We start from the raw sequence: 24974 nt of genomic DNA on the forward strand, positions 1-24974 counted from the left end.
TAACTCATTAAATATACGATAAAAAGGTTGCAAACACATAATTGATTAGAAATTAACCTTAAATACCTCATTTTTCAATCAACTATTTGTTTCTCGTTAAAATACTGAGTATGATATTGAAAAGGGGAGAAGTTCTGTTTTTATTGCATATATCGACGTTTCAGCCGGATTAGAGCGGTTTTACGTGTACATCTTCCATCGGTAATATAAACGGAAAATCAGGAACATTTTAGTTAATTCTAATGAAAACACATTGATTTTTATTATTTGTATTGGAAACAACATTGTCATATGTCTTTTCTTGGATCTAAATAATACGAAACCTCGCTCTATGATTCGAAGTTAAAATCCTGAAATTTGGTATAATAGTGACTTTTTTCACGTTTTACATGTATTTTGATATTATGTAAATATATTCATTTTTACCAATATTTCGATACTATTTCATGTAGTATCACGATATGTTATTTGGCCTTCATATCTCAAAATTTCGCAGAATATTGCATTTTAAGCAAGTTTTTTCTTACATTTTGTTTCGTACTAAAAATCATCGAATTTAGCAATATTTTGACGTTTATCATCCCCTTTTCCTCTATGTGATTTAAACAAAATATCATCGATTTAGGCAATATTTTGCAGTTTTTCCACGTTTTTGTGAATTTTCAATTTATTTTTATTAATTCTTTAAATAAATGATAAAAATGATGCAAAAACATAATTGATTAGAAATTAACCTTAAATACTTCATTTTCAATCATCTATATGTTTCTCGTTAAAATACTGAATCGGATATTGAAAACTGGAGAAGTTCTGTCTTTATTGCATATATCGACGTTTCAGCCGGATTAGAACGGTTTTACGTGTACATCTTCCATCGGTAATATAAACAGAAAAACAGGAACATTTTAGTTAATTCTAATGAAAACACATTGATATTTATCATTTGTATTGGAAACAACATTGTCATATGTCTTTTCTTGGATCTAAATAATACGAAACCTCGCTCTATGATTCGAAGTTAAAATCCTGAAATTTGGTATAATAGTGACTTTTTTCACTTTTTTCATGTAGTTTGATATTACGTAAATATATTCATTTTTACCAATATTTCGATACTATTTCATGTAGTATCACAATATGTGATTTGGAATTCAAATCTCAGAATTTCGCATAATATTGCATTTTAAGCAAGTTTTTTCTTACATTTTGTTTCGTACTAAAAATCATCGAATTTAGCAATATTTTGACGTTTATCATCCCCTTTTCCTCTATGTGATTTAAACAAAATATCATCGATTTAGGCAATATTTTGCCGTTTTTCCACATTTTTGTTAATTTTCAATTTATTTTTATTAATTCATTAAATATATGATAAAAATGATGCAAAAACATAATTGATTGAAAATTAACCTTAAATACTTCATTTTCAATCGTCTATATGTTTCTCGTTAAAATACTGAATCAGATATTGAAAACTGGAGAAGTTCTGTTTTTATTGCATATATCGACGTTTCAGCCGGATTAGAGCGGTTTTACGTGTACATCTTCCATCGGTAATATAAACGGAAAATCAGGAACATTTTAGTTAATTCTAATGAAAACACATTGATTTTTATTATTTGTATTGGAAACAACATTGTCATATGTCTTTTCTTGGATCTAAATAATACGAAACCTCGCTCTATGATTCGAAGTTAAAATCCTGAAATTTGGTATAATAGTGACTTTTTTCACCTTTTACATGTATTTTGATATTATGTAAATATATTCATTTTTACCAATATTTCGATACTATTTCATGTAGTATCACGATATGTTATTTGGCCTTCATATCTCAAAATTTCGCAGAATATTGCATTTTAAGCAAGTTTTTTCTTACATTTTGTTTCGTACTAAAAATCATCGAATTTAGCAATATTTTGACGTTTATCATCCCCTTTTCCTCTATATGATTTAAACAAAATATCATCGATTTAGGCAATATTTTGCAGTTTTTCCACGTTTTTGTGAATTTTCAATTTATTTTTATTAATTCTTTAAATAAATGATAAAAATGATGCAAAAACATAATTGATTGAAAATTAACCTTAAATACTTCATTTTCAATCATCTATATGTTTCTCGTTAAAATACTGAATCAGATATTGAAAACTGGAGAAGTTCTGTTTTTATTGCATATATCGACGTTTCAGCCGGATAAGAGCGGTTTCACGTGTACATCTTCCATCGGTAATATAAACGGAAAATCAGGAACATTTTAGTTAATTCTAATGAAAACACATTGATTTTTATTATTTGTATTGGAAACAACATTGTCATATGTCTTTTCTTGGATCTAAATAATACGAAACCTCGCTCTATGATTCGATGTTAAAATCCTGAAATTTGGTATAATAGTGACTTTTTTCACGTTTTACATGTATTTTGATATTATGTAAATATATTCATTTTTACCAATATTTCGATACTATTTCATGTAGTATCACGATATGTTATTTGGCCTTCATATCTCAGAATTTCGCAGAATATTGCATTTTAAGCAAGTTTTTTCTTACATTTTGTTTCGTACTAAAAATCATCGAATTTAGCAATATTTTGACGTTAATCATCCCCTTTTCCTCTATGTGATTTAAACAAAATATCATCGATTTAGGCAATATTTTGCCGTTTTTCCACGTTTTTGTGAATTTTCAATTTATTTTTATTAATTCATTAAATATATGATAAAAATGATGCAAAAACATAACTGATTAGAAATTAATTTTAAATACTTCATTTTCAATCATCTATATGTTTCTCGTTAAAATACTGAATCAGATATTGAAAACTGGAGGAGTTCTGTTTTTATTGCATATATCGACGTTTCAGCCGGAATAGAGCGGTTTTACGTGTACATCTTCCATCGGTAATATAAACAGAAAATCAAGAACATTTTAGTTAATTCTAATAAAAACACATTGGTTTTTATTATTTGTATTGGAAACAACATTGTCATATGTCTTTTCTTGGATCTAAATAATACGAAACCTCGCTCTATGATTCGAAGTTAAAATCCTGAAATTTGGTATAATAGTGACTTTTTTCACGTTTTACATGTATTTTGATATTATGTAAATATATTCATTTTTACCAATATTTCGATACTATTTCATGTAGTATCACGATATGTTATTTGGCCTTCAAATATCAGAATTTCGCATAATATTGCATTTTAAGTAAGTTTTCTTGCATTTTGTTTCGTACTAAAAATCATTGAATTTAGAAATATTTTGACGTTTATCATCCCCTTTTCCTCTATGTGATTTAAACAAAATATCATCGATTTAGGCAATATTTTGCAGTTTTTCCACGTTTTTGTGAATTTTCAGTTTATTGTTATTAATTCATTAAATATACGATAAAAGGGTTGCAAACACATAATTGATTAGAAATTAACCTTAAATACCTCATTTTTCAATCAACTATTTGTTTCTCGTTAAAATACTGAGTAAGATATTGAAAAGGGGAGAAGTTCTGTTTTTATTGCATATATCGACGTTTCAGCCGGATTAGAGCGGTTTTACGTGTACATCTTCCATCGGTATTATAAATGGAAAATCAGGAACATTTTAGTTAATTCTAATGAAAACACATTGATTTTTATTATTTGTATTGGAAACAACATTGTCATATGTCTTTTCTTTGATCTAAATAATACGAAACCTCGCTCTATGATTCGAAGTTAAAATCCTGAAATTTGGTATAATAGTGACTTTTTTCACGTTTTACATGTATTTTGATATTATGTAAATATATTCATTTCTACCAATATTTCGATACTATTTCATGTAGTATCACGATATGTTATTTGGCCTTCATACCTCAGAATTTCGCAGAATATTGCATTTTAAGCAAGTTTTTTCTTACATTTTGTTTCGTACTAAAAATCAACGAATTTAGCAATATTTTGACGTTTATCATCCCCTTTTCCTCTATGTGATTTAAACAAAATATCATCGATTTAGGCAATATTTTACCGTTTTTCCACGTTTTTGTGAATTTTCAATTTATTTTTATTAATTCATTAAATATATGATAAAAATGATGCAAAAACATAATTGATTGAAAATTAACCTTAAATACTTCATTTTCAATCATCTATATGTTTCTCGTTAAAATACTGAATCAGATATTGAAAACTGGAGAAGTTCTGTTTTTATTGCATATATCGACGTTCCAGCCGGATTAGAGCGGTTTTACGTGTACATCTTCCATCGGTAATATAAACGGAAAATCAGGAACATTTTAGTTAATTCTAATGAAAACACATTCATTTTTATTATTTGTATTGGAAACAACATTGTCATATGTCTTTTCTTGGATCTAAATAATACGAAACCTCGCTCTATGATTCGATGTTAAAATCCTGAAATTTGGTATAATAGTGACTTTTTTCACGTTTTACATGTATTTTCATATTATGTAAATATATTCATTTTTACCAATATTTCGATACTATTTCATGTAGTATCACGATATGTTATTTGGCCTTCATATCTCAGAATTTTGCAGAATATTGCATTTTAAGCAAGTTTTTTCTTACATTTTGTTTCGTACTAAAAATCATCGAATTTAGCAATATTTTTGACGTTAATCATCCTCTTTTCCTCGATGTGATTTAAACAAAACATCATCGATTTAGGCAATATTTTGCCGTTTATCCACGGTTTTGTGAATTTTCAATTTATTTTTATTAATTCATTAAATATATAATTAAAATGATGCAAAAACATAATTGATTAGAAATTAATTTTAAATACTTCATTTTCAATCATCTATATGTTTCTCGTTAAAATACTGAATCAGATATTGAAAACTGGAGAAGTTCTGTTTTTATTGCATATATCGACGTTTCAGTCGGATTAGAGCGATTTTACGTTTATATCTTCCATCGGTAATATAAACGGAAAATCAGGAACATTTTTGTTAATTCTAATGAAAACACATTGATTTTTATCATTTGTATTGGAAACAACATTGTCATATATCTTTTCTTGGATCTAAATAATACGAAACCTCGCTCTATGATTCGAAGTTAAAATCCTGAAGTTTGGTATTATAGTGATTTTTTTCACTTTTTTCATGTAGTTTGATATTACGTAAATATATTTATTTTTACCAATATTTCGATACTATTTCATGTAGTATCACGATATGTTATTTGGCCTTCATATCTCAGAATTTCGCAGAATATTGCATTTTAAGCAAGTTTTTTCTTACATTTTGTTTCGTACTAAAAATCATCGAATTTAGCAATATTTTGACGTTTATCATCCCCTTTTCCTCTATGTGATTTAAACAAAATATCATCGATTTAGGCAATATTTTGCCGTTTTTTCACGTTTTTGTGAATTTTCAATTTATTTTTATTATTCATTAAATATATGATAAAAATGATGCAAAAACATAATTGATTGAAAATTAACCTTAAATACTTCATTTTCAATCATCTATATGTTTCTCGTTAAAATACTGAATCAGATATTGAAAACTGGAGAAGTTCTGTTTTTATTGCATATATCGACGTTTCAGCCGGAATAGAGCGGTTTTACGTGTACATCTTCCATCGGTAATATAAACAGAAAATCAAGAACATTTTAGTTAATTCTAATGAAAACACATTGATTTTTATTATTTGTATTGGAAACAACATTGTCATGTCTTTTCTTGGATCTAAATAATACGAAACCTCGCTCTATGATTCGAAATTAAAATCCAGAAATTTGGTATAATAGTGACTTTTTTCACGTTTTACATGTTTTTTGATATTATGTAAATATATTCATTTTTACCAATATTTCGATACTATTTCATGTAGTATCACGATATGTGATTTGGCTTTCAAATCTCAGAATTTCGCATAATATTGCATTTTAAGCAAGTTTTCTTGCATTTTGTTTCGTACTAAAAATCATCGAATTTAGCAATATTTTGACGATTATAATCCCCTTTTCCTCTATGTGATTTAAACAAAATATCATCGATTTTGGCAATATTTTGCCGTTTTTCCACGTTTTTGTGAATTTTCAGTTTATTGTTATTAATTCATTAAATATACGATAAAAAGGTTGCAAACACATAATTGATTAGAAATTAACTTTAAATACCTCATTTTTCAATCAACTATTTGTTTCTCGTTAAAATACTGAGTAAGATATTGAAAAGGGGACAAGTTCTGTTTTTATTGCATATATCGACGTTTCAGCCGGATAAGAGCGGTTTTACGTGTACATCTTCCATCGGTAATATAAACGGAAAATCAGGAACATTTTAGTTAATTCTAATGAAAACACATTGATTTTTATTATTTGTATTGGAAACAACATTGTCATATGTCTTTTCTTGGATTTAAATAATACGAAACCTCGCTCTATGATTCGAAGTTAAAATCCTGAAATTTGGTATAATAGTGACTTTTTTCACGTTTTACATGTATTTTGATATTATGTAAATATATTCATTTTTACCAATATTTCGATACTATTTCATGTAGTATCACGATATGTTATTTGGCCTTCATATCTCAGAATTTCGCAGAATATTGCATTTTAAGCAAGTTTTTTCTTACATTTTGTTTCGTACTAAAAATCAACGAATTTAGCAATATTTTGACGTTTATCATCCCCTTTTCCTCTATGTGATTTAAACAAAATATCATCGATTTAGGCAATATTTTACCGTTTTTCCACGTTTTTGTGAATTTTCAATTTATTTTTATTAATTCATTAAATATATGATAAAAATGATGCAAAAACATAATTGATTGAAAATTAACCTTAAATACTTCATTTTCAATCATCTATATGTTTCTCGTTAAAATACTGAATCAGATATTGAAAACTGGAGAAGTTCTGTTTTTATTGCATATATCGACGTTCCAGCCGGATTAGAGCGGTTTTACGTGTACATCTTCCATCGGTAATATAAACGGAAAATCAGGAACATTTTAGTTAATTCTAATGAAAACACATTCATTTTTATTATTTGTATTGGAAACAACATTGTCATATGTCTTTTCTTGGATCTAAATAATACGAAACCTCGCTCTATGATTCGATGTTAAAATCCTGAAATTTGGTATAATAGTGACTTTTTTCACGTTTTACATGTATTTTCATATTATGTAAATATATTCATTTTTACCAATATTTCGATACTATTTCATGTAGTATCACGATATGTTATTTGGCCTTCATATCTCAGAATTTTGCAGAATATTGCATTTTAAGCAAGTTTTTTCTTACATTTTGTTTCGTACTAAAAATCATCGAATTTAGCAATATTTTTGACGTTAATCATCCTCTTTTCCTCGATGTGATTTAAACAAAACATCATCGATTTAGGCAATATTTTGCCGTTTATCCACGGTTTTGTGAATTTTCAATTTATTTTTATTAATTCATTAAATATATAATTAAAATGATGCAAAAACATAATTGATTAGAAATTAATTTTAAATACTTCATTTTCAATCATCTATATGTTTCTCGTTAAAATACTGAATCAGATATTGAAAACTGGAGAAGTTCTGTTTTTATTGCATATATCGACGTTTCAGTCGGATTAGAGCGATTTTACGTTTATATCTTCCATCGGTAATATAAACGGAAAATCAGGAACATTTTTGTTAATTCTAATGAAAACACATTGATTTTTATCATTTGTATTGGAAACAACATTGTCATATATCTTTTCTTGGATCTAAATAATACGAAACCTCGCTCTATGATTCGAAGTTAAAATCCTGAAGTTTGGTATTATAGTGATTTTTTTCACTTTTTTCATGTAGTTTGATATTACGTAAATATATTTATTTTTACCAATATTTCGATACTATTTCATGTAGTATCACGATATGTTATTTGGCCTTCATATCTCAGAATTTCGCAGAATATTGCATTTTAAGCAAGTTTTTTCTTACATTTTGTTTCGTACTAAAAATCATCGAATTTAGCAATATTTTGACGTTTATCATCCCCTTTTCCTCTATGTGATTTAAACAAAATATCATCGATTTAGGCAATATTTTGCCGTTTTTTCACGTTTTTGTGAATTTTCAATTTATTTTTATTATTCATTAAATATATGATAAAAATGATGCAAAAACATAATTGATTGAAAATTAACCTTAAATACTTCATTTTCAATCATCTATATGTTTCTCGTTAAAATACTGAATCAGATATTGAAAACTGGAGAAGTTCTGTTTTTATTGCATATATCGACGTTTCAGCCGGAATAGAGCGGTTTTACGTGTACATCTTCCATCGGTAATATAAACAGAAAATCAAGAACATTTTAGTTAATTCTAATGAAAACACATTGATTTTTATTATTTGTATTGGAAACAACATTGTCATGTCTTTTCTTGGATCTAAATAATACGAAACCTCGCTCTATGATTCGAAATTAAAATCCAGAAATTTGGTATAATAGTGACTTTTTTCACGTTTTACATGTTTTTTGATATTATGTAAATATATTCATTTTTACCAATATTTCGATACTATTTCATGTAGTATCACGATATGTGATTTGGCTTTCAAATCTCAGAATTTCGCATAATATTGCATTTTAAGCAAGTTTTCTTGCATTTTGTTTCGTACTAAAAATCATCGAATTTAGCAATATTTTGACGATTATAATCCCCTTTTCCTCTATGTGATTTAAACAAAATATCATCGATTTTGGCAATATTTTGCCGTTTTTCCACGTTTTTGTGAATTTTCAGTTTATTGTTATTAATTCATTAAATATACGATAAAAAGGTTGCAAACACATAATTGATTAGAAATTAACTTTAAATACCTCATTTTTCAATCAACTATTTGTTTCTCGTTAAAATACTGAGTAAGATATTGAAAAGGGGACAAGTTCTGTTTTTATTGCATATATCGACGTTTCAGCCGGATAAGAGCGGTTTTACGTGTACATCTTCCATCGGTAATATAAACGGAAAATCAGGAACATTTTAGTTAATTCTAATGAAAACACATTGATTTTTATTATTTGTATTGGAAACAACATTGTCATATGTCTTTTCTTGGATTTAAATAATACGAAACCTCGCTCTATGATTCGAAGTTAAAATCCTGAAATTTGGTATAATAGTGACTTTTTTCACGTTTTACATGTATTTTGATATTATGTAAATATATTCATTTTTACCAATATTTCGATACTATTTCATGTAGTATCACGATATGTTATTTGGCCTTCATATCTCAGAATTTCGCAGAATATTGCATTTTAAGCAAGTTTTTTCTTACATTTTGTTTCGTACTAAAAATCATCGAATTTAGCAATATTTTGACGTTTATCATCCCCATTTCCTCTATGTGTTTTAAACAAAATATCATCGATTTAGGCATTATTTTGCCGTTTTTCCACGTTCTTGTGAATTTTCAATTTATTTTTATTAATTCATTAAATATATGATAAAAATGATGCAAAAACATAATTGATTGAAAATTAACCTTAAATACTTAATTTTCAATCATCTATATGTTTCTCGTTAAAATACTGAATCAGATATTGAAAACTGGAGAAGTTCTGTTTTTATTGCATATATCGACGTTTCAGCCGGATAAGAGCGGTTTCACGTGTACATCTTCCATCGGTAATATAAACGGAAAATCAGGAACATTTTAGTTAATTCTAATGAAAACACATTGATTTTTATTATTTGTATTGGAAACAACATTGTCATATGTCTTTTCTTGGATCTAAATAATACGAAACCTCGCTCTATGATTCGATGTTAAAATCCTGAAATTTGGTATAATAGTGACTTTTTTCACGTTTTACATGTATTTTGATATTATGTAAATATATTCATTTTTACCAATATTTCGATACTATTTCATGTAGTATCACGATATGTTATTTGGCCTTCATATCTCAGAATTTCGCAGAATATTGCATTTTAAGCAAGTTTTTTCTTACATTTTGTTTCGTACTAAAAATCATCGAATTTAGCAATATTTTGACGTTAATCATCCCCTTTTCCTCTATGTGATTTAAACAAAATATCATCGATTTAGGCAATATTTTGCCGTTTTTCCACGTTTTTGTGAATTTTCAATTTATTTTTATTAATTCATTAAATATATGATAAAAATGATGCAAAAACATAACTGATTAGAAATTAATTTTAAATACTTCATTTTCAATCATCTATATGTTTCTCGTTAAAATACTGAATCAGATATTGAAAACTGGAGGAGTTCTGTTTTTATTGCATATATCGACGTTTCAGCCGGAATAGAGCGGTTTTACGTGTACATCTTCCATCGGTAATATAAACAGAAAATCAAGAACATTTTAGTTAATTCTAATAAAAACACATTGGTTTTTATTATTTGTATTGGAAACAACATTGTCATATGTCTTTTCTTGGATCTAAATAATACGAAACCTCGCTCTATGATTCGAAGTTAAAATCCTGAAATTTGGTATAATAGTGACTTTTTTCACGTTTTACATGTATTTTGATATTATGTAAATATATTCATTTTTACCAATATTTCGATACTATTTCATGTAGTATCACGATATGTTATTTGGCCTTCAAATATCAGAATTTCGCATAATATTGCATTTTAAGTAAGTTTTCTTGCATTTTGTTTCGTACTAAAAATCATTGAATTTAGAAATATTTTGACGTTTATCATCCCCTTTTCCTCTATGTGATTTAAACAAAATATCATCGATTTAGGCAATATTTTGCAGTTTTTCCACGTTTTTGTGAATTTTCAGTTTATTGTTATTAATTCATTAAATATACGATAAAAAGGTTGCAAACACATAATTGATTAGAAATTAACCTTAAATACCTCATTTTTCAATCAACTATTTGTTTCTCGTTAAAATACTGAGTAAGATATTGAAAAGGGGAGAAGTTCTGTTTTTATTGCATATATCGACGTTTCAGCCGGATTAGAGCGGTTTTACGTGTACATCTTCCATCGGTATTATAAATGGAAAATCAGGAACATTTTAGTTAATTCTAATGAAAACACATTGATTTTTATTATTTGTATTGGAAACAACATTGTCATATGTCTTTTCTTTGATCTAAATAATACGAAACCTCGCTCTATGATTCGAAGTTAAAATCCTGAAATTTGGTATAATAGTGACTTTTTTCACGTTTTACATGTATTTTGATATTATGTAAATATATTCATTTCTACCAATATTTCGATACTATTTCATGTAGTATCACGATATGTTATTTGGCCTTCATACCTCAGAATTTCGCAGAATATTGCATTTTAAGCAAGTTTTTTCTTACATTTTGTTTCGTACTAAAAATCAACGAATTTAGCAATATTTTGACGTTTATCATCCCCTTTTCCTCTATGTGATTTAAACAAAATATCATCGATTTAGGCAATATTTTACCGTTTTTCCACGTTTTTGTGAATTTTCAATTTATTTTTATTAATTCATTAAATATATGATAAAAATGATGCAAAAACATAATTGATTGAAAATTAACCTTAAATACTTCATTTTCAATCATCTATATGTTTCTCGTTAAAATACTGAATCAGATATTGAAAACTGGAGAAGTTCTGTTTTTATTGCATATATCGACGTTCCAGCCGGATTAGAGCGGTTTTACGTGTACATCTTCCATCGGTAATATAAACGGAAAATCAGGAACATTTTAGTCAATTCTAATGAAAACACATTCATTTTTATTATTTGTATTGGAAACAACATTGTCATATGTCTTTTCTTGGATCTAAATAATACGAAACCTCGCTCTATGATTCGAAGTTAAAATCCTGAAATTTGGTATAATAGTGACTTTTTTCACGTTTTACATGTATTTTCATATTATGTAAATATATTCATTTTTACCAATATTTCGATACTATTTCATGTAGTATCACGATATGTTATTTGGCCTTCATATCTCAGAATTTTGCAGAATATTGCATTTTAAGCAAGTTTTTTCTTACATTTTGTTTCGTACTAAAAATCATCGAATTTAGCAATATTTTTGACGTTAATCATCCTCTTTTCCTCGATGTGATTTAAACAAAACATCATCGATTTAGGCAATATTTTGCCGTTTATCCACGGTTTTGTGAATTTTCAATTTATTTTTATTAATTCATTAAATATATAATAAAAATGATGCAAAAACATAATTGATTAGAAATTAATTTTAAATACTTCATTTTCAATCATCTATATGTTTCTCGTTAAAATACTGAATCAGATATTGAAAACTGGAGAAGTTCTGTTTTTATTGCATATATCGACGTTTCAGTCGGATTAGAGCGATTTTACGTTTATATCTTCCATCGGTAATATAAACGGAAAATCAGGAACATTTTTGTTAATTCTAATGAAAACACATTGATTTTTATCATTTGTATTGGAAACAACATTGTCATATGTCTTTTCTTGGATCTAAATAATACGAAACCTCGCTCTATGATTCGAAGTTAAAATCCTGAAGTTTGGTATTATAGTGACTTTTTTCACTTTTTTCATGTAGTTTGATATTACGTAAATATATTTATTTTTACCAATATTTCGATACTATTTCATGTAGTATCACGATATGTTATTTGGCCTTCATATCTCAGAATTTCGCAGAATATTGCATTTTAAGCAAGTTTTTTCTTACATTTTGTTTCGTACTAAAAATCATCGAATTTAGCAATATTTTGACGTTTATCATCCCCTTTTCCTCTATGTGATTTAAACAAAATATCATCGATTTAGGCAATATTTTGCCGTTTTTTCACGTTTTTGTGAATTTTCAATTTATTTTTATTATTCATTAAATATATGATAAAAATGATGCAAAAACATAATTGATTGAAAATTAACCTTAAATACTTCATTTTCAATCATCTATATGTTTCTCGTTAAAATACTGAATCAGATATTAAAAACTGGAGAAGTTCTGTTTTTATTGCATATATCGACGTTTCAGCCGGAATAGAGCGGTTTTACGTGTACATCTTCCATCGGTAATATAAACAGAAAATCAAGAACATTTTAGTTAATTCTAATGAAAACACATTGATTTTTATTATTTGTATTGGAAACAACATTGTCATGTCTTTTCTTGGATCTAAATAATACGAAACCTCGCTCTATGATTCGAAATTAAAATCCAGAAATTTGGTATAATAGTGACTTTTTTCACGTTTTACATGTTTTTTGATATTATGTAAATATATTCATTTTTACCAATATTTCGATACTATTTCATGTAGTATCACGATATGTGATTTGGCTTTCAAATCTCAGAATTTCGCATAATATTGCATTTTAAGCAAGTTTTCTTGCATTTTGTTTCGTACTAAAAATCATCGAATTTAGCAATATTTTGACGATTATAATCCCCTTTTCCTCTATGTGATTTAAACAAAATATCATCGATTTTGGCAATATTTTGCCGTTTTTCCACGTTTTTGTGAATTTTCAGTTTATTGTTATTAATTCATTAAATATACGATAAAAAGGTTGCAAACACATAATTGGTTAGAAATTAACTTTAAATACCTCATTTTTCAATCAACTATTTGTTACTCGTTAAAATACTGAGTAAGATATTGAAAAGGGGACAAGTTCTGTTTTTATTGCATATATCGACGTTTCAGCCGGATAAGAGCGGTTTTACGTGTACATCTTCCATCGGTAATATAAACGGAAAATCAGGAACATTTTAGTTAATTCTAATGAAAACACATTGATTTTTATTATTTGTATTGGAAACAACATTGTCATATGTCTTTTCTTGGATTTAAATAATACGAAACCTCGCTCTATGATTCGAAGTTAAAATCCTGAAATTTGGTATAATAGTGACTTTTTTCACGTTTTACATGTATTTTGATATTATGTAAATATATTCATTTTTACCAATATTTCGATACTATTTCATGTAGTATCACGATATGTTATTTGGCCTTCATATCTCAGAATTTCGCAGAATATTGCATTTTAAGCAAGTTTTTTCTTACATTTTGTTTCGTACTAAAAATCATCGAATTTAGCAATATTTTGACGTTTATCATCCCCATTTCCTCTATGTGTTTTAAACAAAATATCATCGATTTAGGCATTATTTTGCCGTTTTTCCACGTTCTTGTGAATTTTCAATTTATTTTTATTAATTCATTAAATATATGATAAAAATGATGCAAAAACATAATTGATTGAAAATTAACCTTAAATACTTAATTTTCAATCATCTATATGTTTCTCGTTAAAATACTGAATCAGATATTGAAAACTGGAGAAGTTCTGTTTTTTATTGCATATATCGACGTTTCAGGCGGATTTGAGCGGTTTTACGTGTACATCTTCCATCGGTAATATAAACGGAAAATCAGGAACATTTTAGTTAATTCTAATGAAAACACATTGATTTTTATTATTTGTATTGGAAACAACATTGTCATATGTCTTTTCTTGGATCTAAATAATACGAAACCTCGCTCTATGATTCGAAGTTAAAATCCTGAAATTTGGTATAATAGTGACTTTTTTCACGTTTACATGTATTTTGAAATTATGTAAATATATTCATTTTTACCAATATTTCGATACTATTTCATGTAGTATCACGATATGTTATTTGGCCTTCATATCTCAGAATTTCGCAGAATATTGCATTTTAAGCAAGTTTTTTCTTACATTTTGTTTCGTACTAAAAATCATCGAATTTAGCAATATTTTGACGTTTATCATCCCCTTTTCCTCTATGTGATTTAAACAAAATATCATCGATTTAGGCAATATTTTGCAGTTTTTCCACGTTTTTGTGAATTTTCAATTTATTTTTATTAATTCTTTAAATAAATGATAAAAATGATGCAAAAACATAATTGATTAGAAATTAACCTTAAATACTTCATTTTCAATCATCTATATGTTTCTCGTTAAAATACTGAATCGGATATTGAAAACTGGAGAAGTTCTGTTTTTATTGCATATATCGACGTTTCAGCCGGATTAGAGCGGTTTTACGTGTACATCTTCCATCGGTAATATAAACAGAAAAACAGGAACATTTTAGTTAATTCTAATGAAAACACATTGATATTTATCATTTGTATTGGAAACAACATTGTCATATGTCTTTTCTTGGATCTAAATAATACGAAACCTCGCTCTATGATTCGAAGTTAAAATCCTGAAATTTGGTATAATAGTGACTTTTTTCACTTTTTTCATGTAGTTGGATATTACGTAAATATATTCATTTTTACCAATATTTCGATACTATTTCATGTAGTATCACGATATGTGATTTGGAATTCAAATCTCAAAATTTCGCATAATATTGCATTTTAAGCAAGTTTTTTCTTACATTTTGTTTCGTACTAAAAATCATCGAATTTAGCAATATTTTGACGTTTATCATCCCCTTTTCCTCTATGTGATTTAAAAAAAATATCATCGATTTAGGCAATATTTTGCCGTTTTTCCACATTTTTGTTAATTTTCAATTTATTTTTATAAATTCATTAAATATATGATAAAAATGATGCAAAAACATAATTGATTGAAAATTAACCTTAAATACTTCATTTTCAATCGTCTATATGTTTCTCGTTAAAATACTGAATCAGATATTGAAAACTGGAGAAGTTCTGTTTTTATTGCATATATCGACGTTTCAGCCGGATTAGAGCGGTTTTACGTGTACATCTTCCATTGGTAATATAAACGGAAAATCAGGAACATTTTAGTTAATTCTAATGAAAACACATTGATTTTTATTATTTGTATTGGAAACAACATTGTCATATGTCTTTTCTTGGATCTAAATAATACGAAACCTCCCTCTATGATTCGAAGTTAAAATCCTGAAATTTGGTATAATAGTGACTTTTTTCACGTTTTACATGTATTTTGATATTATGTAAATATATTCATTTTTACCAATATTTCGATACTATTTCATGTAGTATCACGATATGTTATTTGGCCTTCATATCTCAGAATTTCGCAGAATATTGCATTTTAAGCAAGTTTTTTCTTACATTTTGTTTCGTACTAAAAATCATCGAATTTAGCAATATTTTGACGTTTATCATCCCCATTTCCTCTATGTGTTTTAAACAAAATATCATCGATTTAGGCATTATTTTGCCGTTTTTCCACGTTCTTGTGAATTTTCAATTTATTTTTATTAATTCATTAAATATATGATAAAAATGATGCAAAAACATAATTGATTGAAAATTAACCTTAAATACTTAATTTTCAATCATCTATATGTTTCTCGTTAAAATACTGAATCAGATATTGAAAACTGGAGAAGTTCTGTTTTTATTGCATATATCGACGTTCCAGCCGGATTAGAGCGGTTTTACGTGTACATCTTCCATCGGTAATATAAACGGAAAATCAGGAACATTTTAGTCAATTCTAATGAAAACACATTCATTTTTTATTATTTGTATTGGAAACAACATTGTCATATGTCTTTTCTTGGATCTAAATAATACGAAACCTCGCTCTATGATTCGAAGTTAAAATCCTGAAATTTGGTATAATAGTGACTTTTTTCACGTTTTACATGTATTTTCATATTATGTAAATATATTCATTTTTACCAATATTTCGATACTATTTCATGTAGTATCACGATATGTTATTTGGCCTTCATATCTCAGAATTTTGCAGAATATTGCATTTTAAGCAAGTTTTTTCTTACATTTTGTTTCGTACTAAAAATCATCGAATTTAGCAATATTTTTGACGTTAATCATCCTCTTTTCCTCGATGTGATTTAAACAAAACATCATCGATTTAGGCAATATTTTGCCGTTTATCCACGGTTTTGTGAATTTTCAATTTATTTTTATTAATTCATTAAATATATAATAAAAATGATGCAAAAACATAATTGATTAGAAATTAATTTTAAATACTTCATTTTCAATCATCTATATGTTTCTCGTTAAAATACTGAATCAGATATTGAAAACTGGAGAAGTTCTGTTTTTATTGCATATATCGACGTTTCAGTCGGATTAGAGCGATTTTACGTTTATATCTTCCATCGGTAATATAAACGGAAAATCAGGAACATTTTTGTTAATTCTAATGAAAACACATTGATTTTTATCATTTGTATTGGAAACAACATTGTCATATGTCTTTTCTTGGATCTAAATAATACGAAACCTCGCTCTATGATTCGAAGTTAAAATCCTGAAGTTTGGTATTATAGTGACTTTTTTCACTTTTTTCATGTAGTTTGATATTACGTAAATATATTTATTTTTACCAATATTTCGATACTATTTCATGTAGTATCACGATATGTTATTTGGCCTTCATATCTCAGAATTTCGCAGAATATTGCATTTTAAGCAAGTTTTTTCTTACATTTTGTTTCGTACTAAAAATCATCGAATTTAGCAATATTTTGACGTTTATCATCCCCTTTTCCTCTATGTGATTTAAACAAAATATCATCGATTTAGGCAATATTTTGCCGTTTTTTCACGTTTTTGTGAATTTTCAATTTATTTTTATTATTCATTAAATATATGATAAAAATGATGCAAAAACATAATTGATTGAAAATTAACCTTAAATACTTCATTTTCAATCATCTATATGTTTCTCGTTAAAATACTGAATCAGATATTAAAAACTGGAGAAGTTCTGTTTTTATTGCATATATCGACGTTTCAGCCGGAATAGAGCGGTTTTACGTGTACATCTTCCATCGGTAATATAAACAGAAAATCAAGAACATTTTAGTTAATTCTAATGAAAACACATTGATTTTTATTATTTGTATTGGAAACAACATTGTCATGTCTTTTCTTGGATCTAAATAATACGAAACCTCGCTCTATGATTCGAAATTAAAATCCAGAAATTTGGTATAATAGTGACTTTTTTCACGTTTTACATGTTTTTTGATATTATGTAAATATATTCATTTTTACCAATATTTCGATACTATTTCATGTAGTATCACGATATGTGATTTGGCTTTCAAATCTCAGAATTTCGCATAATATTGCATTTTAAGCAAGTTTTCTTGCATTTTGTTTCGTACTAAAAATCATCGAATTTAGCAATATTTTGACGATTATAATCCCCTTTTCCTCTATGTGATTTAAACAAAATATCATCGATTTTGGCAATATTTTGCCGTTTTTCCACGTTTTTGTGAATTTTCAGTTTATTGTTATTAATTCATTAAATATACGATAAAAAGGTTGCAAACACATAATTGATTAGAAATTAACTTTAAATACCTCATTTTTCAATCAACTATTTGTTACTCGTTAAAATACTGAGTAAGATATTGAAAAGGGGACAAGTTCTGTTTTTATTGCATATATCGACGTTTCAGCCGGATAAGAGCGGTTTTACGTGTACATCTTCCATCGGTAATATAAACGGAAAATCAGGAACATTTTAGTTAATTCTAATGAAAACACATTGATTTTTATTATTTGTATTGGAAACAACATTGTCATATGTCTTTTCTTGGATTTAAATAATACGAAACCTCGCTCTATGATTCGAAGTTAAAATCCTGAAATTTGGTATAATAGTGACTTTTTTCACGTTTTACATGTATTTTGATATTATGTAAATATATTCATTTTTACCAATATTTCGATACTATTTCATGTAGTATCACGATATGTTATTTGGCCTTCATATCTCAGAATTTCGCAGAATATTGCATTTTAAGCAAGTTTTTTCTTACATTTTGTTTCGTACTAAAAATCATCGAATTTAGCAATATTTTGGACGTTTATCATCCCCATTTCCTCTATGTGTTTTAAACAAAAATATCATCGATTTAGGCATTATTTTGCCGTTTTTCCACGTTCTTGTGAATTTTCAATTTATTTTTATTAATTCATTAAATATATGATAAAAATGATGCAAAACATAATTGATTGAAATTAACCTTAAATACTTAATTTCAATCATCTATATGTTTCTCGTTAAAATACTGAATCAGATATTGAAAACTGGAGAAGTTCTGTTTTTTATTGCATATATCGACGTTTCAGGCGGATTTGAGCGGTTTTACGTGTACATCTTCCATCGGTAATATAAACGGAAAATCAGGAACATTTTAGTTAATTCTAATGAAAACACATTGATTTTTATTATTTGTATTGGAAACAACATTGTCATATGTCTTTTCTTGGATCTAAATAATACGAAACCTCGCTCTATGATTCGAAGTTAAAATCCTGAAATTTGGTATAATAGTGACTTTTTTCACGTTTACATGTATTTTGAAATTATGTAAATATATTCATTTTTACCAATATTTCGATACTATTTCATGTAGTATCACGATATGTTATTTGGCCTTCATATCTCAGAATTTCGCAGAATATTGCATTTTAAGCAAGTTTTTTCTTACATTTTGTTTCGTACTAAAAATCATCGAATTTAGCAATATTTTGACGTTTATCATCCCCTTTTCCTCTATGTGATTTAAACAAATATCATCGATTTAGGCAATATTTTGCAGTTTTTCCACGTTTTTGTGAATTTTCAATTTATTTTTATTAATTCTTTAAATAAATGATAAAAATGATGCAAAAACATAATTGATTAGAAATTAACCTTAAATACTTCATTTTCAATCATCTATATGTTTCTCGTTAAAATACTGAATCAGATATTGAAAACTGGAGAAGTTCTGTTTTTATTGCATATATCGACGTTTCAGCCGGATTAGAGCGGTTTTACGTGTACATCTTCCATCGGTAATATAAACAGAAAACAGGAACATTTTAGTAATTCTAATGAAAACACATTGATATTTATCATTTGTATTGGAAACAACATTGTCATATGTCTTTTCTTGGATCTAAATAATACGAAACCTCGCTCTATGATTCGAAGTTTAAATCCTGAAATTTGGTATAATGTGACTTTTTCACTTTTTTCATGTAGTTTGATATTACGTAAATATATTCATTTTTACCAATATTTCGATACTATTTCATGTAGTATCACGATATGTGATTTGGAATTCAAATCTCAGAATTTCGCATAATATTGCATTTTAAGCAAGTTTTTTCTTACATTTTGTTTCGTACTAAAAATCATCGAATTTAGCAATATTTTGACGTTTATCATCCCCTTTTCCTCTATGTGATTTAAACAAAATATCATCGATTTAGGCAATATTTTGCCTTTTTTCCACGTTATTGTGAAATTTCCGTTTATTGTTATTATTCATTAAATATACGATAAAAATGTTGCAAACACATAATTGATTAGAAATTAATTTGTATTGGAAACAACATTGTCATGTCTTTTCTTGGATCTAAATAATACGAAACCTCGCTCTATGATTTGAAGTTAAAATCCTCAAATATGGTAAAATAGTGACTTTTTTCACGTTTCTCATGTAGTGGGATTTACGTAAATATATTCGTTTTTACCAATATTTCGATACTACTTCATGTTTTCTCACGATATATGATTTGGAATTCATATCTCAGAATTTCGCAAATTTTCATTTTTAAGAATGTTTCTTGCATTTTGTTTTGTACTAAAAATCATCGAATTCAGTAATATTTTAACGTTCATCATTCCCTTTTCCTTATGTGATTTAAACAAAATATCATCGAATTAGGCATAATTTTGCCGTTTTTCCACGTTTTTGTGAATTTTCAGTTTATTGGTTTTAAATGATTAAATATACGATAAAAATGATGCAAACACATAATTGATTAGATAATAACCTTAATACTTCATTTTCAATCATCTATTTGTTTCTCGTTAAAATACTGAGTAAGATATTGAAAAGGGGAGAAGTTCGGTTTTTATTGCATATATCGACGTTTCAGCCGGATTAGAGCGGTTTTACGTTTATATCTTCCATCGGTAATATGAACGGAAAATCAGGAACATTTTTGTTAATTCTAATGAAAACACATTGATTTTTATCATTTGTATTGGAAACAACATTGTCATATGTCTTTTCTTGGATCTAAATAATACGAAACCTCGCTCTATGATTCGAAGTTAAAATCCTGAAATTTGGTATAATAATGACTTTTTCACTTTTTTCACGTAGTTTGATATTACGTAAATATATTCGTTTTTACCAATATTTCGATACTATTTCATGCTTTCTCACGATATGTGATTTGGAATTCATATCTCAGAATTTCGCAAATTTGCATTTTAAGCAAGTTTCTTGCGTTTTTTTTCGTACTAAAAATCATCGAATTTAGCAATATTTTGACGTTTATCATCCCCTTTTCCTCTATGTGATTTAAACAAAATATCATCGATTTAGGCAATATTTTGCCGTTTTTCACGTTTTTGTGAATTTTCATTTATTTTATTAATTCATTAAATATATGATAAAAATGATGCAAAAACATAATTGATTAGAAATTAACCTTAAATACTTCATTTTCAATCATTATATGTTTCTCATTAAAATACTGAATCAAATATTGAAAACGGGAGAAGTTCTGTTTTTATTGCATATATCGACGTTTCAGCCGGATTAGAGCGGTTTTACGTGTACATCTTCCATCGGTAATATAACGGAAAATCAGGAACATTTTAGTTAATTCTAATGAAAACACATTGATTTTTATCATTTGTATTGGAAACAACATTGTCATATGTCTTTTCTTGGATCTAAATAATACGAAACCTCGCTCTCTGATTGAAGTTAAAATCCTATATATGGTAAATAGTGATTTTTTCACTTTTATTATGTAGTGATTTTACGTAAATATATTCGTTTTTACCAATATCGATACTACTTCATGTTCTCACGGTATGTGATTTGGAATTCATATCTCAGAATTTCGCAAATTTGGATTTTTAAGCAAGTTTCTTGCATTTTGTTTGTACTAAAAATCATCGAATTCAGCAATATTTTGACGTTCATCATCCCTTTTCCTTATGATTTAAACAAAATATCATCGATTACGCAATATTTTGCAGTTTTTCCACGTTTTGTGAATTTTCAGTTTATTAGTATTAATTCAATAAATATATGATAAAAATGATGCAAAACACACAATTGATTAGATAATAACCTTAAATACTTCATTTTCAATCATCTATTTGTTTCTCGTTAAGATACTGAGTAAGATATTGAAAAGGGAGAAGTTCGGTTTTTATTACATATATCGACGTTTTAGCCGGATTAGAGGTTTTACTTTACATCTTCCATCGGTAATATAAACGGAAAATCAGGAACATTTTAGTTAATTCTAATGAAAACACATTGATTTTTATCATTTGTATTGGAAACAACATTGTCATATGTCTTTTCTTGGATCTAAATAATACGAAACCTCGCTCTATGATTCGAAGTTAAAATCCTGAAATTTGGTATAATAGTGACTTTTTTCACTTTTTTCATGTAGTTTGATATTACGTATATATATTTATTTACCAATATTTCGATACTATTTCATGTAGTATCACGATATGTGATTTGGCCTTCAAATCTCAGAATTTCGCATAATATTGCATTTTAAGCAAGTTTTCTTGCATTTTGTTTCGTACTAAAAATCATCGAATTTAGCAATATTTTGACGTTATAATCCCCTTTTCCTCTATGTGATTTAAACAAAATATCATCGATTTTGGCAATATTTTGCCGTTTTTCCACGTTTTTGTGAATTTTCAGTTTATTGTTATTAATTCATTAAATATACGATAAAAAGGTTGCAAACACATAATTGATTAGAAATTAACCTTAAATACTCATTTTTCAATCACTATTTGTTTCTCGTTAAAATACTGAGTAAGATATTGAAAAGGGGAGAAGTTCTGTTTTTATTGCATATATCGACGTTTCAGCCGGATTAGAGCGGTTTTACGTGTACATCTTCCATCGGTAATATAAACGGAAAATCAGGAACATTTTAGTTAATTCTAATGAAAACACATTGATTTTTATATTTGTATTGGAAACAACATTGTCATATGTCTTTTCTTGGATCTAAATAATACGAAACCTCGCTCTATGATTCGAAGTTAAAATCCTGAAATTTGGTATAATAGTGACTTTTTTCACGTTTTACATGTATTTTGATATTATGTAAATATATTCATTTTTACCAATATTTCGATACTATTTCATGTAGTATCACGATATGTTATTTGGCTTCAATCTCAGAATTTCGCAGAATATTGCATTTTAAGCAAGTTTTTTCTTACATTTTGTTTCGTACTAAAAATCATCGAATTTAGCAATATTTTGACGTTTATCATCCCCTTTTCCTCTATGTGATTTAAACAAAATATCATCGATTTAGGCAATATTTTGCGTTTTTCCACGTTTTGTGAATTTTCAATTTATTTTTATTAATTCATTAAATAATGATAAAAATGATGCAAAAACATAATTGATTGAAATTAACCTTAAATACTTCATTTTCAATCATCTATATGTTTCTCGTTAAAATACTGAATCAGATATTGAAAACTGGAGAAGTTCTGTTTTTATTGCATATATCGACGTTTCAGCCGGATTAGAGCGGTTTTACGTGTACATCTTCCATCGGTAATATAAACGAAAATCAGGAACATTTTAGTTAATTCTAATGAAAACACATTGATTTTTATATTTGTATTGGAAACAACATTGTCATATGTCTTTTCTTGGATCTAAATAATACGAAACCTCGCTCTATGATTCGAAGTTAAAATCCTGAAATTTGGTATAATAGTGACTTTTTTCACTTTTTTCATGTAGTTTGATATTACGTAAATATATTCATTTTTACCAATATTTCGATACTATTTCATGTAGTATCACGATATGTGATTTGGCCTTCAATCTCAGAATTTCGCATAATATTGCATTTTAAGCAAGTTTTTTCTTACATTTTGTTTCGTACTAAAAATCATCGAATTTAGCAATATTTTGACGTTTATCATCCCCTTTTCCTCTATGTGATTTAAACAAAATATCATCGATTTAGGCAATATTTTGCCGTTTTTCCACGTTTTTGTGAATTTTCAATTTATTTTTATTAATTCATTAAATATATGATAAAAATGATGCAAAAACATAATTGATTGAAAATTAACCTTAAATACTTCATTTTCAATCATCTATATGTTTCTCGTTAAAATACTGAATCAGATATTGAAAACTGGAGAAGTTCTGTTTTTATTGCATATATCGACGTTTCAGCCGGATTAGAGCGGTTTTACGTGTACATCTTCCATCGGTAATATAAACGGAAAATCAGGAACATTTTAGTTAATTCTAATGAAAACACATTGATTTTTATTATTTGTATTGGAAACAACATTGTCATATGTCTTTTCTTGGATCTAAATAATACGAAACCTCGCTCTATGATTCGAAGTTAAAATCCTGAAATTTGGTATAATAGTGACTTTTTTCACTTTTTCATGTAGTTTGATATTACGTAAATATATTATTTTTACCAATATTTCGATACTATTTCATGTAGTATCACGATATGTGATTTGGCTTCAAATCTCAGAATTTCGCAAATATTGCATTTTAAGCAAGTTTTCTTGCATTTTGTTTCGTACTAAAAATCATCGAATTTAGCAATATTTTGACGATTATAATCCCCTTTTCCTCTATGTGATTTAAACAAAATATCATCGATTTAGGCAATATTTTGCCGTTTTTCCACGTTTTTGTGAATTTTCAGTTTATTGTTATTAATTCATTAAATATACGATAAAAAGGTTGCAAACACATAATTGATTAGAAATTAACCTTAAATACCTCATTTTCAATCAACTATTTGTTTCTCGTTAAAATACTGAGTAAGATATTGAAAAGGGGAGAAGTTCTGTTTTTATTGCATATATCGACGTTTCAGCCGGATAGAGCGGTTTTACGTGTACATCTTCCATCGGTAATATAAACGGAAAATCAGGAACATTTTAGTTAATTCTAATGAAAACACATTGAT

The sequence above is a fragment of the Procambarus clarkii genome, chromosome 11, assembly GCF_040958095.1.
Source record: "Procambarus clarkii isolate CNS0578487 chromosome 11, FALCON_Pclarkii_2.0, whole genome shotgun sequence".
Classification (NCBI taxonomy): domain Eukaryota; kingdom Metazoa; phylum Arthropoda; class Malacostraca; order Decapoda; family Cambaridae; genus Procambarus; species Procambarus clarkii.